Source organism: Hemitrygon akajei, chromosome 12 (genome assembly GCF_048418815.1).
Source record: "Hemitrygon akajei chromosome 12, sHemAka1.3, whole genome shotgun sequence".
Taxonomy (NCBI): domain Eukaryota; kingdom Metazoa; phylum Chordata; class Chondrichthyes; order Myliobatiformes; family Dasyatidae; genus Hemitrygon; species Hemitrygon akajei.
This window is the reverse complement of record NC_133135.1, coordinates 36497213-36511242: the sequence shown is the minus strand read 5'-3', so window position 1 is coordinate 36511242 and position 14030 is coordinate 36497213. Positions and strand designations below refer to the sequence as shown.

Sequence of the window (14030 nt, the reverse complement as noted above, 5' to 3'; positions counted from 1 at the left end):
TTAGTCAGCACCTTCTCTGTAGTCTTGAGAAAAGAACGCATTGCTCCTTTATCACACACTTATATCTACTGATTAACATATGACCATAACATCCATAGCTTTTTCCACATATAGAAGCCAATTTGAATATTATAATTCTTACGATTCACTGAGAAATAACACAGAAACAGGGTCTTTGGCCCATGCTGACTATCAGGCATTCATTTTTAGACTAATCCTTCTCTAACCCATTTTGCTCTCCAGAGATTTTGGCACTGGAAACTTTAAAGTTCAGTGCAAATTTTATTATCAAAGTACATATATGTCACCATATACAACCCCGAGATTCATTTTCTAGTAGACATATCCAATAAATCTATATAATCATAACCATAACAGAATCAATGAAAGACCACCCAACTAGGGCATTCAACCAGAGTGCATAAAGACAACAAACTGTGTAAATACAAAAAGAATAAATAATAATAACTAACAAATAAGTAATATATATCAAGAACATGAGATGAGGAGTCCTTGAAAATGAATGCATTGACTGTGGGAACATCTCAATGTTGCGGCAAGTGAACTTGAGCGAAGGTATCCCCTTTGGTTCAAGAGCCTGATGGCTGAGGGGATAGTAACTGTTCCTGAATCTGGTGGTGAGAGTCCTGAGGCTCTTGTACCCTCTTCAAGGTGGCAGCAGCAAGAAGAGAGTGTGACCTGACTGGTGTGGGTGGTCCCTGATGACTGCTTTCCTACGACAATGTTTCATATAGATGCGCTCATTGTTTGGGAGGGCTTTACCCGGGACAGACTGAGCCATATCCACTACTCTTTGTAGGATTCTCCATTCAAGGACATTGGTGATCCAATATCAGGCTAAGAGGCTGCCAGTCAATAAGCTCCCCACCACACATCTATCAAAGTCTGTCCAAGTTTTAGATATCATGGTGAATCTCTGCAAATTCCTGAAGAAGTAGAGGTGCTGCTGAGCTTTCTTCATAATTGCACTTATGAAGAAAGTACAGGTCCTAGGAAATTGAAGTTGCTAACCCTATCCTCCTCTGATCCTCCGATGAGGACTGGTTCATGAATCTCAGATTTCCTCCTCCTGAGGTCTATAATCTGCTTCTTGGTCTTGCTAACTTGCATGCTAAACTTCAAGCAGCCCAAATTACCTGTCACACATGTCACTGAGGTAAGCTATTCAGGAAGATATAAGTACTTGCTGGACTTACACACATAAATGGCCCCAAAAGGAACAGAGTTTTCCAGATCATTTGGATCATTTCAGAGTGGGGCTTCAGCAGGGTTAAAAAAATCTTTTTCTCTGGCATTCCTTAGGTTTGAGAACTGCATTCAGAATTCTAATCTGAGAAGGGGTAGATGCTTCTGCAGTAACAACTTGACAGCTTGAGGTCCCTGACTGTAATTCATTTGTTCTTTTGTTTCTCAATTAGTATAAACTTCATTCCTTTTGTGTTATCTGTTTTTCCAGACTTCACAATTTTATTTTTCTTGAACTTTACTTCCTGTCCTAATCTCCTTCCCTACTTTTCTGTTTTAATCTTTTTCTCTAATTTGCAACTTATTTTTCACTACTTTCCGTTTTAATTACCTTCCCTATTTAGCGTCTTAATTTCCTTCTCTACTTTGTGTCTTAATCTCCCTCTCTACCCTCTGTCTTTAACTTTTTTCTCAACATTGTCTTAACATTCTTTTTGAAAAGAGAGTAAATATTTTTTTATCTGGGTACTACCTTGATCATTTATCTGTTTTCTATTTTACTATATTTCTCTACTTTCTTTCATCTCCTTGCCAGCCATCTTTCTAAAGAGTATTTAGGTATTTTTCTAAAAGCAAAGCAACTACCATACTCAGACACATAAATGCTGTCACATCTCTTTTTGTTGCTATGGTAGCTAACGGGCTAATAAAGTTAAATTACCCTTCATATTCCTGAAAACAGGTGCAATGTTTTGTTCTAGCAAATTTAGAGGAATATGCTGAAATTCAAGAAGAAAGGAGGGAGGTTAAAACCTCCCAGGATTCACCCCTGCATCATCTCTGAACTGGAGTTTCATTAGTTAGCAGAAGCCTTCTATTTAATCAAGCTCAGAGTGATGCCCATTTGACAGAATAAAGTCTATGCACACACAGCAAAATAGATAATCTGCAAGCACATTCTGAACTTTCTGGCAATTCTTCAGGTTCAAGCAGCTGCTGCTGTTAATACTGTCAACGAGGAGAGTGATGGAACTGGCCAAGCTTTCCAAAAAACCATTTGTCTTTTCATTGCCTAGTCAATAATAGCACCTCAGTTTCCAGAGAAAAGGGAACATCACTCAAAACCAACTTTTAGCCAGTGTTGACGGAAAAGCAGTGGCCTTGTCAGCCATATTTAAAGGCTAAAAAATAAAGAAATTAATTAATATACAATCAGAGTAAATCAGAGTTTAAATAAAACACTACTCAATTTCATTTCTGCAATAGGTCAGGAGGAGCCAAGAGGGTAATTTCCCTGCCTCTTCCAAACATTCTGCCTATTGCAATTTGTAGAGCAATATATAATTAGGTCATCATACTCCAAATGTTCATCACATTGTCACCAACCAAGAAAATGCAATTCTAGTGGGAATTTATATGTAAATTTGTCAGCACTATTATATTGATTTTCATGTAATCAGAGTTGTAATCATTGATTCTGCTATTGTTGTAATACACTCACTGCTGTGCTATCAATCACATGACAAGAAATACAGAACAGCCCACTGGGAAACACAAATATCTAACGTGACCTGTGGTCAACAGACCAACATCTATTGGGGATGCAGCGTGGTAACTGGTCCTACCAGTCCCTCAAGCCTGTCCTGCCCATTACACCTACTGTGTCCAATTAACCTACTAACCTATCCAGCTTTGGAATGCGGGAGTAAACCAGAGCACCCGGGGGAAACCACACAGTCACAAGGAGAACAGTCAAACTCCTTACAGACAGCAGCAGGAATTGAACCTGGGTCACTGGCGCTGTAGAGCATTAAGTGCTCCTATTGTTTATGAAATGTCATGTGAGGAGATATTACAATTGCAAAGCTTTCAAAGTTTTGATTGCCTCATATACTCAGATCACTTTAATCAAATCCTAAGGGTAGGACAGGTTGAGGCAAGACACTCTTTTTGCCTTCCACTCACTTTATCCTCTCCAAAATAATCAGACTGTAACTTTAAAAACCAACAGCCTTATTTAAATCTTACTAACATTTTCCTCGTGGGTAAAATTGGCTCTCATCCCAGGCTACAGTCTCCTGCCCCATGTGCTAAAGATCAGGGTAACCAGCTGCTGCATTGCAGTCAAGCCGCTGACACAACCATCATCAGAGTCACAGATAATAGTACCTTACAATGCCATAATCTAGCCCTTTGAGAATGTTCTGCATTTACTCAGAGACATCCTTGACTCTGGCACAGGGAAGCAATATACAATCCTGTAGTGTCATTCATGGCCACAGGCCTGATACCTGATGCTGTTCTCTGAAAGAGCAGTTCCCCATCGCCATAAAGATTTAATGCACAGAAGGATGTGTTGGCCAGGATGGCCCACTTCCCCCTGAGGAGCAGATACTGTGTCTGGCCACAGCTGATGTGAGGAAGACCCTAGCCAGGGCCAGCCTACCGAAAGCTGCAGGCCTGACTACATACCTGGTCGGGTGCCAAGGGACTGTGCAGCCCATTTAACAGAAGTTCTAACAGACATCTTCAACATCTCTCTGGAACAGTCCACTGTCGCCGCACGCAGGCCTCAAAGCAGCCAGCGACCAAGATGGTGACAGCAACCTGCCTTAATGACTAGCATACAACGCCACTGACCTTGACAATAATAAAATGTTCAGAGCAGCTGGTTATGGATCACATGAAATCCCATCTCTCTGCTACATTGGACCCTTTCCAGTATTGCTCAAATTGATAGTGCTATAGCTTCTGCCCTCCACTCCATCCTGTCCCACCTGGAAGATGGTGGTTCATCTGCCAGGATGCCATTTACTGACTTTGGCTCAGCGTTTAATACCATCATCCCTCAGATGCTGGTGAGTAAACTGTCTGTGTAGGTTTCTACATCTCTCTCTGTAATTGGATCTTGAACTTGAAAAAGACTGCAGTCAGTCCGTGTTGGCAGCAACATCCCCAGCTCCATCACCTGAGCACCTGAGGGCTGTGTCCACTCCCTACTGCTGATGGATGACTGCGCTGCTAGACTCAGTTCCAAATGAATCAAGTTCGTGGATGACACAATACTGGTTGACCTCATCAATAACAACGATGAGACAGCGTACAGAAAGGAAGAAGAGCAGCTGGTAGAATGGTGCGAGCCAGTTAACTTGAGTCTCAATGTGGTATGACTATAAAGATGACTATGGACTTTAGGAGGGCGCAAGCTGAGAACTCCTCATTGCACATAAATGGCTCTTCCATCGAGAGCACCATGTTTCTGGGAGTGCACATAATTGGCGATTTCATCTACTGCATTCTACACCACCTCTAGTCAATAAAGCACAGCAGTATCTCCATGTCCTGAGGAGACTGAGGCCAGTGATGCTCCATTCCCCTCCCCCCATCCATCCTATTCAAACCAATTTGTACATGAGCACCATTGAGAGTAAAAGCATCACCGCCTGCTACAGGAACTGCAAGACTCTATAAAGGATTGTGAAGACTGCTGAGAGGATCATCAGGGCCTCTCTTCCACCCATCCAAGATACTTACCAGGAGCGTTGCATACAGAGTGCCCTTCGCATTGTCAATGATCCCTCAAATCTTTTTGACCCCTACTATCAGGCAGGAGTTACTGCAGGAGGACTGTTAGATTGGAAGACCACCACCCAGGTCTCACTGTGCATGAAGCGCCATTAGTATTTACTATTTAAACTTATAATGTAAATGCACTTTATTTTTATTAATTTATTTATGGTAACATTATTTAATGCATTGTGAGTTATACTGTACATACTGTGTGGTGCACCTTGGTCTAGACAAACATGTATACATGTACACAGTTGAAATAACAATAAACTTGAACTTAACCATAAGACACTGGAGCAGAAATAGGCCATTCAGCCCATCGTCTGCTCCAGTATTCCATCATGGCTGATTCATTATCCCGCTCAACCCCTTTCTCCTGCCTTCTCCCTGCACCCTCACTGATCAAGAGCCTATCTACTTCCACTTTAAATATACTTGGCCTCCACAGCCACCTGTGGCAATCAATTCCATAGATTCAGCACCGCAGGCTGAAGAAATTCTTCCCATCTCTGTTCTTCTATTCTCTGGTCCCAGACTCCCCCACTATAGGAAACACCCTCTCCACATCCACTCTATCTAGGCCTTTCAATATTTGACAGGGGGAATGAGACTTCCCCCCCCCCATTCTTCTAAAATCCAGCGAGTACAGACTCAGATCCGTCAAACACCCCTCAAATGTTAGCCTCTACATTCCCAGGATCAAAGGGAAATCCTGCCCTCTCCACATTCTCTGCCTTTATATTGACCCACATGCAGATGCAATTCTGAAGAAGGCACAGCAGTCCCTACTTTGCTTAGGAGTTCGAAAAGACTGGTATGTCACCAAAGACGTTACAAATTTCTACAGATGCGCCATGAAGCTGCATCAGTAACTGGTACGGAGGCTCCACTGCACAGGATTAGAATAAGCTTCGGGATGTTGTAAACTCAACCAATTGCATCGTGAGCACCAACCTCACCACCTCTGAGGACATCTTCAAAAGTTGATGCCTCAAGAAGGCAGCATCCATCGTTAAGTACCCTAAACTTCTATACACACCTTCTTCTCATTTTCATCATCAGTGAGGAGGTACAGGAGCCTGAAGACACACACTCAATGATTCGGGAATAGTTTCTTCCATCAGATTTCTGAATGGTCCATTAACCATAAATGCTACCATACCATTTTGCTTTCTTGGTGCATGGCTTATTTAAACATTTTATAAATATTTCTCACTGTAATTCATAGTATATTTTATGTATTGAACAGTACTGCTGCCACAAAACAGCAAATTTCATGATATGTCAGTGATAATAAACCTGATTCTGACTATTTCCTGGTGGTCACCAAACGTCTTGCTGCTAACAGCTGAGGCATGACCTCCTCACTAACGCTCCTGTCTATGAGGCTCTCCAGATCACAGATGCTCCTGAGTGAGTTTTTCAGCAACCGTCACTCAGTGCAGACAGTGAAGAGGAACACTGGATACACTAGTTTCCATGGCCAGCCACATCCTGTTAGAGAAGCATGTAAATGCCCTGACTGCCACTTTTTAAACCACAAGAGACTACAAAGCAAAGTAGGAGATCTTAGCTTGTCTTACCTTCGCACTGCCTAGCCCCCTTGTCGAAGTCTTTCAAAGCAAAGCCCCAGCACTTAATTAAACCTCAAACACAGCCCTTTGATCTCAACAACAACCAAACTCACAATGCCCACTCTGCTAAAGCAAGGTGTCGCACACAGCATGCAGAGGTTTCAATGCTGAACTGAATTCCAAGCCTATAATAGGACTGTTGGGATTGTCTGTGACAGTCATGACAGTCCAGGTTCCCCGAGCTTCACTCAGTCCTGATGAAGGGTCTCAGCTTGGAACGTCGACTATAATCTTTTCCACAGACGCTGCCTAGCCTGCCGAGTTCCTCCAGCATCTTGTGTGTGTTGTCCCCAAGCTTCATGTTGTGAATTGGAGATTGTCTGTGTGCCGTTTTGTTTACAGGGTAGTAGCTGCAAATCTTATTTTCCAACATGGGGTGCAGGATAACTCCACGACCCTGTGGCAGGGAGACAAGGACAAATGGAGATGACCAAGCTCTGTTCCATGGGTGTTGATGCTTTCATACAGATGGACACATACTGTCTTCTGGCAGATGCACATTTATGCACAACAGTAAAGAGATGATGTGACCTTTGTCCGCACTGTGCATCTGCCAAGGGGCAGCACATGAAACCAGTATGACAGAGTTAGCAATGAAAAAAGGTGTCCCAGTAGGATAATGTTTTAATTCAGGTTTCTCAACTTTCTACATAGCATAATATATTCTACCGTGAGTGCAGAGAAGCCAAAGTTTGGGAACAGTCGCAAGCAAGAGAAAATCTACAGATGCTGGAAATCTAAGCAATACACACAAAGTGCTGGAGGAACTCAGCAAGCCAGGCAGCATCTATGAAAAAGAGTACAGTCGGTGTTTCGGCCTGAAACCCTTTGGCAGGAATGGAGAAAAAAGATGAGGAGTAGATTAAGAACAGTTTTTCCAATTTTTAATCAGAAAGAGGAACAGCAACATCTGATGACACCAGTCTGTGAAATCCGATGGAAATGGCACCACTGGGGGAGTGAATTGCTCAATCTAATTACTCAGTTGTCAGTGTCAGGCACACTTCAAAGTGTGGAAATACATTTCGTGATGTATTCACGAAAAATGTGCAAATGGATTTTTTTTAAACCAGTCCCTATAGTGCATGAGGAGGCTGTTGCTCAAGTTGATGCTCCTGGCAGAGAAATCACACAATCTCATTCTCCTATTCTCTCTCCAAAAAACTGCAAGATATTCTTTCTCATTTCATAACGTGCTTAAAGTGATATCTAATGAAACTGGGCAAACCTATTCAATCTTTCAAATTTTTTTACATCAACAATAATATGGTTCCCTACAAAGAACAGCAAATGGACTTGTGTAGAGAACTGAGATCAATTTTTTTTGTCACTGCAAGAGTTTCTTCTCCATTACCTTCAGCTTGTCGATTCACTGCTGCTGGTTTACACCTTAAGGATTAGCTTTACCGCATTTGTCACGTACATCAAGGCACAGTGAAAAGTGCCATTCACGTCAAATCAGATCAGCGAGGATCATGACGGCCCACAAGTGATGCCACGCTTCCAGTGCCAACACAGCACGCTCACCACCCTAATCGTACGTCTGGAACGTGGGAGGAAACATGCGCACCCAGAGGAAACCCATGCACTTATAGAGAGGACATACAAACTCCTTACAGACTGCAGTGGGTATTGAACCCCATCCGGTGATTGCTGGTGCTCTACACTATTACACTACCCCACCAAGGTTTTCTATGGTTTTAAAATAGTCATCATTTTCTATTTCAATTATTTTAGAAACTTTTAACAATTCAGGTATTCATTAAGCACTTCTCAGAAGATGTCACCTCACAACAAAGAAATTACAGTCAGCAGATCAACATATCAGCAAAACAAAGGAGGAAAATAAAAGTAAGAAAAACATCATTAGTTCATTTTGAAACATCTCAGTTGTAAAATACATTTATTCATAGGTTCTTTAAGGAATGCAGACTTGAAGCAACTTATGAAAAAGTTAAACTTATAAACTAGTTTCGACTATATTCACTGAAAGGCAGGCTTTACAAAAATAAAAAAAATTGTACAAAATCATCATTGGGCAAGAAATTCTTATTTACTTTTCTGCATGCCGATACTTCTAAACATATCTACAGTTTATGAATTTTATACTTACAAGTACCTTTAAAAATGCAGAATAGTCTTCAAAAGCCAGAGTGTGTTAGACAGAATAATTTACGTGAAGTAGCTTAAGTGGCTTGCAAAAGCACATTAGCATGCAGACGGCTACCAATGAAAACTACAATTATGCCAGACCAAACTTCATTATATCATGGGGTCTATTATCAGCCTGGTCATGCACATGAATGGTTTCCAGCTAACAGTCATGTACAGACAGCAGTATCAGTGCTTCACATGCCTTACAACTACAACTCTGTTACACCCATCTGCAAAGGCCAGTTTTAGATTTTATTCAGATGGGATAGCAGCAGTTGAAAACTGAAGACAGACCCCCAGTGAGAGCTAAGCTTGAAATGAACAGCAACGAACTCTCCAGATGTCTCACTGAAGTTATTAAATCTTGAGCTGGTGTGGGATTTGGGAGGAACTTTCCACCATTGCTGGTGGGACTGGATAGATAGATAGATAGATAGATAGATAGATAGATAGATAGATAGATAGATAGATAGATAGATAGATAGATAGATAGATAGATAGATAGATAGATAGATAGATAGATACTTTATTCATCCCCATGGGGAAATTCAACTTTTTTTTTTCCAATGTCCCATACACTTGTTGTAGCAAAACTAATAACATACAATACTTCTCAGTGAAAAATATGATATGCATCTAAATCACTATCTCAAAAAGCATTAATAATAGCTTTTAAAAAGTTCTTAAGTCCTGGCGGTTGAATTGTAAAGCCTAATGGCATTGGGGAGTATTGACCTCTTCATCCTGTCTGAGGAGCATTGCATCGATAGTAACCTGTCGCTGAAACTGCTTCTCTGTCTCTGGATGGTGCTATGTAGAGGATGTTCAGAGTTTTCCATAATTGACCGTAGCCTACTCAGCGCCCTTCGCTCAGCTACCGATGTTAAACTCTCCAGTACTTTGCCCACGACAGAGCCCGCCTTCCTTACCAGCTTATTAAGACGTGAGGCGTCCCTCTTCTTAATGCTTCCTCCCCAACACGCCACCACAAAGAAGAGGGCGCTCTCCACAACTGACCTATAGAACATCTTCAGCATCTCACTACAGACATTGAATGACGCCAACCTTCTAAGGAAGTACAGTCGACTCTGTGCCTTCCTGCACAAGGCAGGAAGAACCGTTCCCATTTCACCCCATTCCACTTATCTACCCTCCCAATAAGCTTGCCACTATTTCTGAATGTCCATCCTGATGGGCCTCAACTGGAGTCCAGCTCCTTGGATTTTGCTGCCCAGCTCCCATAGGTAGATTCCTATGTGGTAGGATAGATGCAGATTGGGATGAGTTGGGGTACCGAGGAGCTGCATCATTGTTAAAAAATCCAATAGGAAGTTCAGGAGAGCAATCACAACACAGACCTTGATACCACTAGGAGCAATGGAGTGATCGGCATCGATTCATTCAAGGGTACACTAGATAAGCAAATAATCGAGAAAGAAGTAGAAGGCTATGCTGATCGGGTTAGATGATGAGCAACAGAAACGAGGTTCCTAAATATAAAAATGAACTTTCTGAGCCAATAGCCTGTTTCTCTGCTGTAAATTCATTGTAAGACTCTAGAAGCTTCCAACTTGCTCAAAGCTCAACACCCCCATCCAGTCCTACAATGAATCCACTGCAACACACACATATTGCTGGAGCTCAGCAGGTCAGGCGGCAGCTATGAAAAAGAGTAAACAGCCAACATTTCAGGCCGAGACCCTTCATTAGGATCTCCAGCATCTGCAGACTTTCTCGTGTTAATGAATCCATTGCTATGGTTCTGACAGTGGGGACCAGAGAGCACCACCTCAGAGTAGAAAGATGGCTCTTTAGAACAGAGATAAGAAGGAATTTCTTTATCCAAAGGGTGGGGAATCTGTGGAAATCAGTGCCACAGATGGTTGTGGAGGCCAAGTCACTGGGTATATTTAAAGTGGAGGTTGATAGGGGTGTCAAAGCTTACAGGGAGAAGGTAGGAGAATGGGGTTGAGAGGGATAATAAATCAGCCATGATTGAATAGAGAAGCAGACTCAGAGCATAATAAGGCCATTTGGCCCAATGACTTAGTGTTGTGGACTTCTCATTGTTATACCATGATTGTCACCTTACACAAAGAATCCTTGCCTCTGTCCTCAAATTCTTCTCAGAATCAGAATCAGTTTTATTATCACTGACATTTGCCATGAAATCTGGTGTGTTATGGCAGTAGTACAATACAATAGGTTAAAGACACTAAAAACTACAGTAAAAATACTTTTAAGCAAAGTAGTGAGGTAGTGTTCATGGGTTAATGGACCATTCAGAAATCTGATGGCTGAGGGGAAGAAGCTGTTTCTAAAACACTGAGTGAGCTTCTTCAGACTCCTGTACCTCCTCACTGATGGTAGTAATGAGAAGAGTGATGTCCTGGATGGTGAGGGTCCTTTACGATGGATGCCTCCTTCTAGAGGAATCGCGTTTTAAAGACGTGCTTGATGGTGGAGACCTTGATTCAACTGTAACTTGCTCTCCTTTGACGAAAGTGAGGTGTTTTAGTCCCATTCTGGCTTAGTGGCTTTTCCTAAAGCGAATGATTATTTTTTAATAACACCAATAGGAGACTTTACTTCTGAGCAATATTATTCAGTTATATCAATTACACGGTGGTGAGGGGATTACTTCAGCAGCACTCAGATTGGCTGTGCTTGTAGATATTTTGTGGCTCCTCTATAAATTGAGATGGTTCAGTGTGTCAGTGGCATCAAGGACTGTTAACGCATCTCTGGGTGACAAGAGGCAGATTCTGCCCAAGTCAGGCATTCATTTCAAAATCACAATTTGAAGCTCTTCAAACACAGAATTTGTGCTGTGATCAAAGAGGCAGCTCAAATTTATTCCTGCATCCACTGTGAGCAATGCATTCATAGCAGCCATTCCTTTTATCTTATTTTATTTATTTTCATGCCTTCCCCATGAAAAATGCCTAGGGTTTTCAGCTTTCAAGTCTCCATAAAAGGCTTGGGCTGAACTTTCTCTGCCTCTGCATTAGGAACATGATACTTTGGGCAAGGATGTTTGGGAGGTAGAATTAGGCCTTGAAACCCAGTGGTTTATATGTTGACTTTTGCATAAGCTTGTAGCAAATTTGTATACACACAGTACCCTCTTCTAAAGATGTCACAAGACTGAGGATGACCTACTTCTGCTATGTTTCTGTGGTTCTGAGATGGCTGACAGGATCAACGGGGTAACTCTTGTCTTCCTCAGATGGGAAGACAATGCCTTATGGGAGGGGTGAGTGGGTAACTAGGGAGGTTGGGCTCATTTATGCTGAGCCTTTGGGTGCTTCTAATACATAAACTCAAGGTTGTCAGTGTCACTGAATGCTCTATACCCCAGTTTGACTGGACCCGGACCAATTACAAGGTCTGCCCTGCAGAGGTGACTGTGATTAGGTTCACAGTGCTGGGGAGATTGGCTCCGACTGCTCTTGGTGTGCCTTTCATTCGAGTGGATTTTGCAGACACAACTCTAGTGGTGCCTAAAAACTCCAGCATCCAAGTCTGGAAAGCAGATAGCGTTGGCAGGAATCACTCTTGCCTGGTGGAACATGAGGACGTTTGTGCCAAGTTTGAGGATTTCATTTTCCTCAGTCAGTCTAATGCATTGCTGGCACATTGAAAGCAATGGTAAATTTCATCCTCTGTTTACACAGGCAGTAAATACAAGGAAATAAGAAAAATTAATTATATAAAGGATTTATAGTCATGTTATACCTAGCCAAATTGGGCCACGCTGCTTCCCTGATGTCCAATAATGATAATGGTGTTAAAAGAAGATAAATTGAAAGTTCGAATTAAACATAAATTTATTTTATATGTTATTTTGTATGTTTATATGTTATATTTTATAGGTTCATTTTCTTGTGGGCATACACAGTAAATCCTAGAAACACAACAGAATCAATGAAAGATCACACTCAACAGGGCGGACAAACAACCAACATGCAAAGGTCAAAAAATTGCAAATACGAAAGAAAATAATAGTAATAATAATCATAATAACAAAGAATCAATAAATATCAAGAACATGAGATGAAGAGTACTTGAAAGAGAGTCCATAGGTTGTGGAACCAGTTCAATGATGGGGCAAGTGAAGTTGAGGTTATCCCCTCTAGTTCAAGAGCCTGATGGCTGAGGGGTAACAACTGCTCCTGAACCTGGTGGTTGGGTCCTATGGCTCCTGTACTTTCTTCCTGATGGTAGCAGTGGGAAGAAAGCATGATGGATGCTGCTTTCCTGGAACAGCGCTTCATGTAGACGTGTTCAATGGTGGGGAGAGCTTTACCAGTGGTGGACTATGATAGTTTACAAAGTCAATTCCCTGAAAGCAGGAGCAGATGTTTACAATCAATAATCTGGAATATTGGAAGGAAAGCTATTTCCTAAAATATTCAGCTTGTTCTAAGACCGTGGATTTCTGTTTACTCCCCAATCTGACCTGTTCCACAACACAGAATATGCAATATACTGAGCAATATGCACAGTATAGACTCTTCGGCCCACAATGTTTTCCTAACCTTTTAACCTACTCTGAGATCAATCTAACCTTTCTTTTCTACAAAGGCCTCCATTTTTCGATTAGGGCTCAGAGGTGGGGAAAAGAGACAAGGGAATACAATGGAGAAATGCAAGGAAGGAACCAGAGGAGAGAAAGAGAATGGAGAAAAGGAGAGAAGAACATGTGGTAAACTCTCAATTACGTACAAATCAAACTTTTTTCCCCAGATAGAACCGATTTTTATCAGGCTTGGTAAACTGCACTCACCTAGGAAAGGTGAAGCTACTCCATCTCACTGATGTTTCTCATAGCTGGTGGAAAACCTCTGGGGTTTCTAGAGATGAGTCAGTCATTGTGGGATACTCAACTAGTCTTAAAGTTACAAGTCAGTTAAGTCTCCAGTCAGTGGTTGTTCTCTCCTGTTCCTGATGGCAATGTTACTGAATTTAGAGGTAGGAACATTTCAGACACAAATTCTACTTGCTATTTATCATCCAATCATGAATATTATCTGGGTAGATCACTTGACTGGAATGTCTTGACGTTCAGCATTATTCAATCAAAAAGAATAGCCCCACTTCTGATCTGAGAATGTACGGTCATTGACAAAGTAGCCAGAGTATTTTCTATTTTCAGTTCTATTGGAAGATAACCACAAACTGCAATAGATATAATGATATGTTGTGAAGGAAATGAAGGAGGATAGGTTTAATATTATATGGAACCTTTTACATCTATAGAGCATTACAATGTATTTTAAACCATCTGAAGAACTTTCAAGTGCAGTTTCTGAAGTAAAGCAAACAGTGTACAGCACAATCCCATGGCACTGAAGGGAACAAGATAACCTGTTTAAAGATTAAATATTAAGTGCCAGGTGGAATTTCCCCACAAAGAGCGCCATGGGGCATTTTATTTCTAATTCAAGGGTCTTCGGATGAAAA

The 14030-nt window shown here is 41.6% G+C and overlaps 1 protein-coding gene across 5 annotated transcripts in view; it reads right to left on the bottom strand.

Moving 5' to 3' along the window:
- Window positions 1-14030, bottom strand: part of b4galt2 (UDP-Gal:betaGlcNAc beta 1,4- galactosyltransferase, polypeptide 2) — a 375893-nt gene that overhangs the window by 171799 nt on the left and 190064 nt on the right. The window lies entirely within an intron of this gene.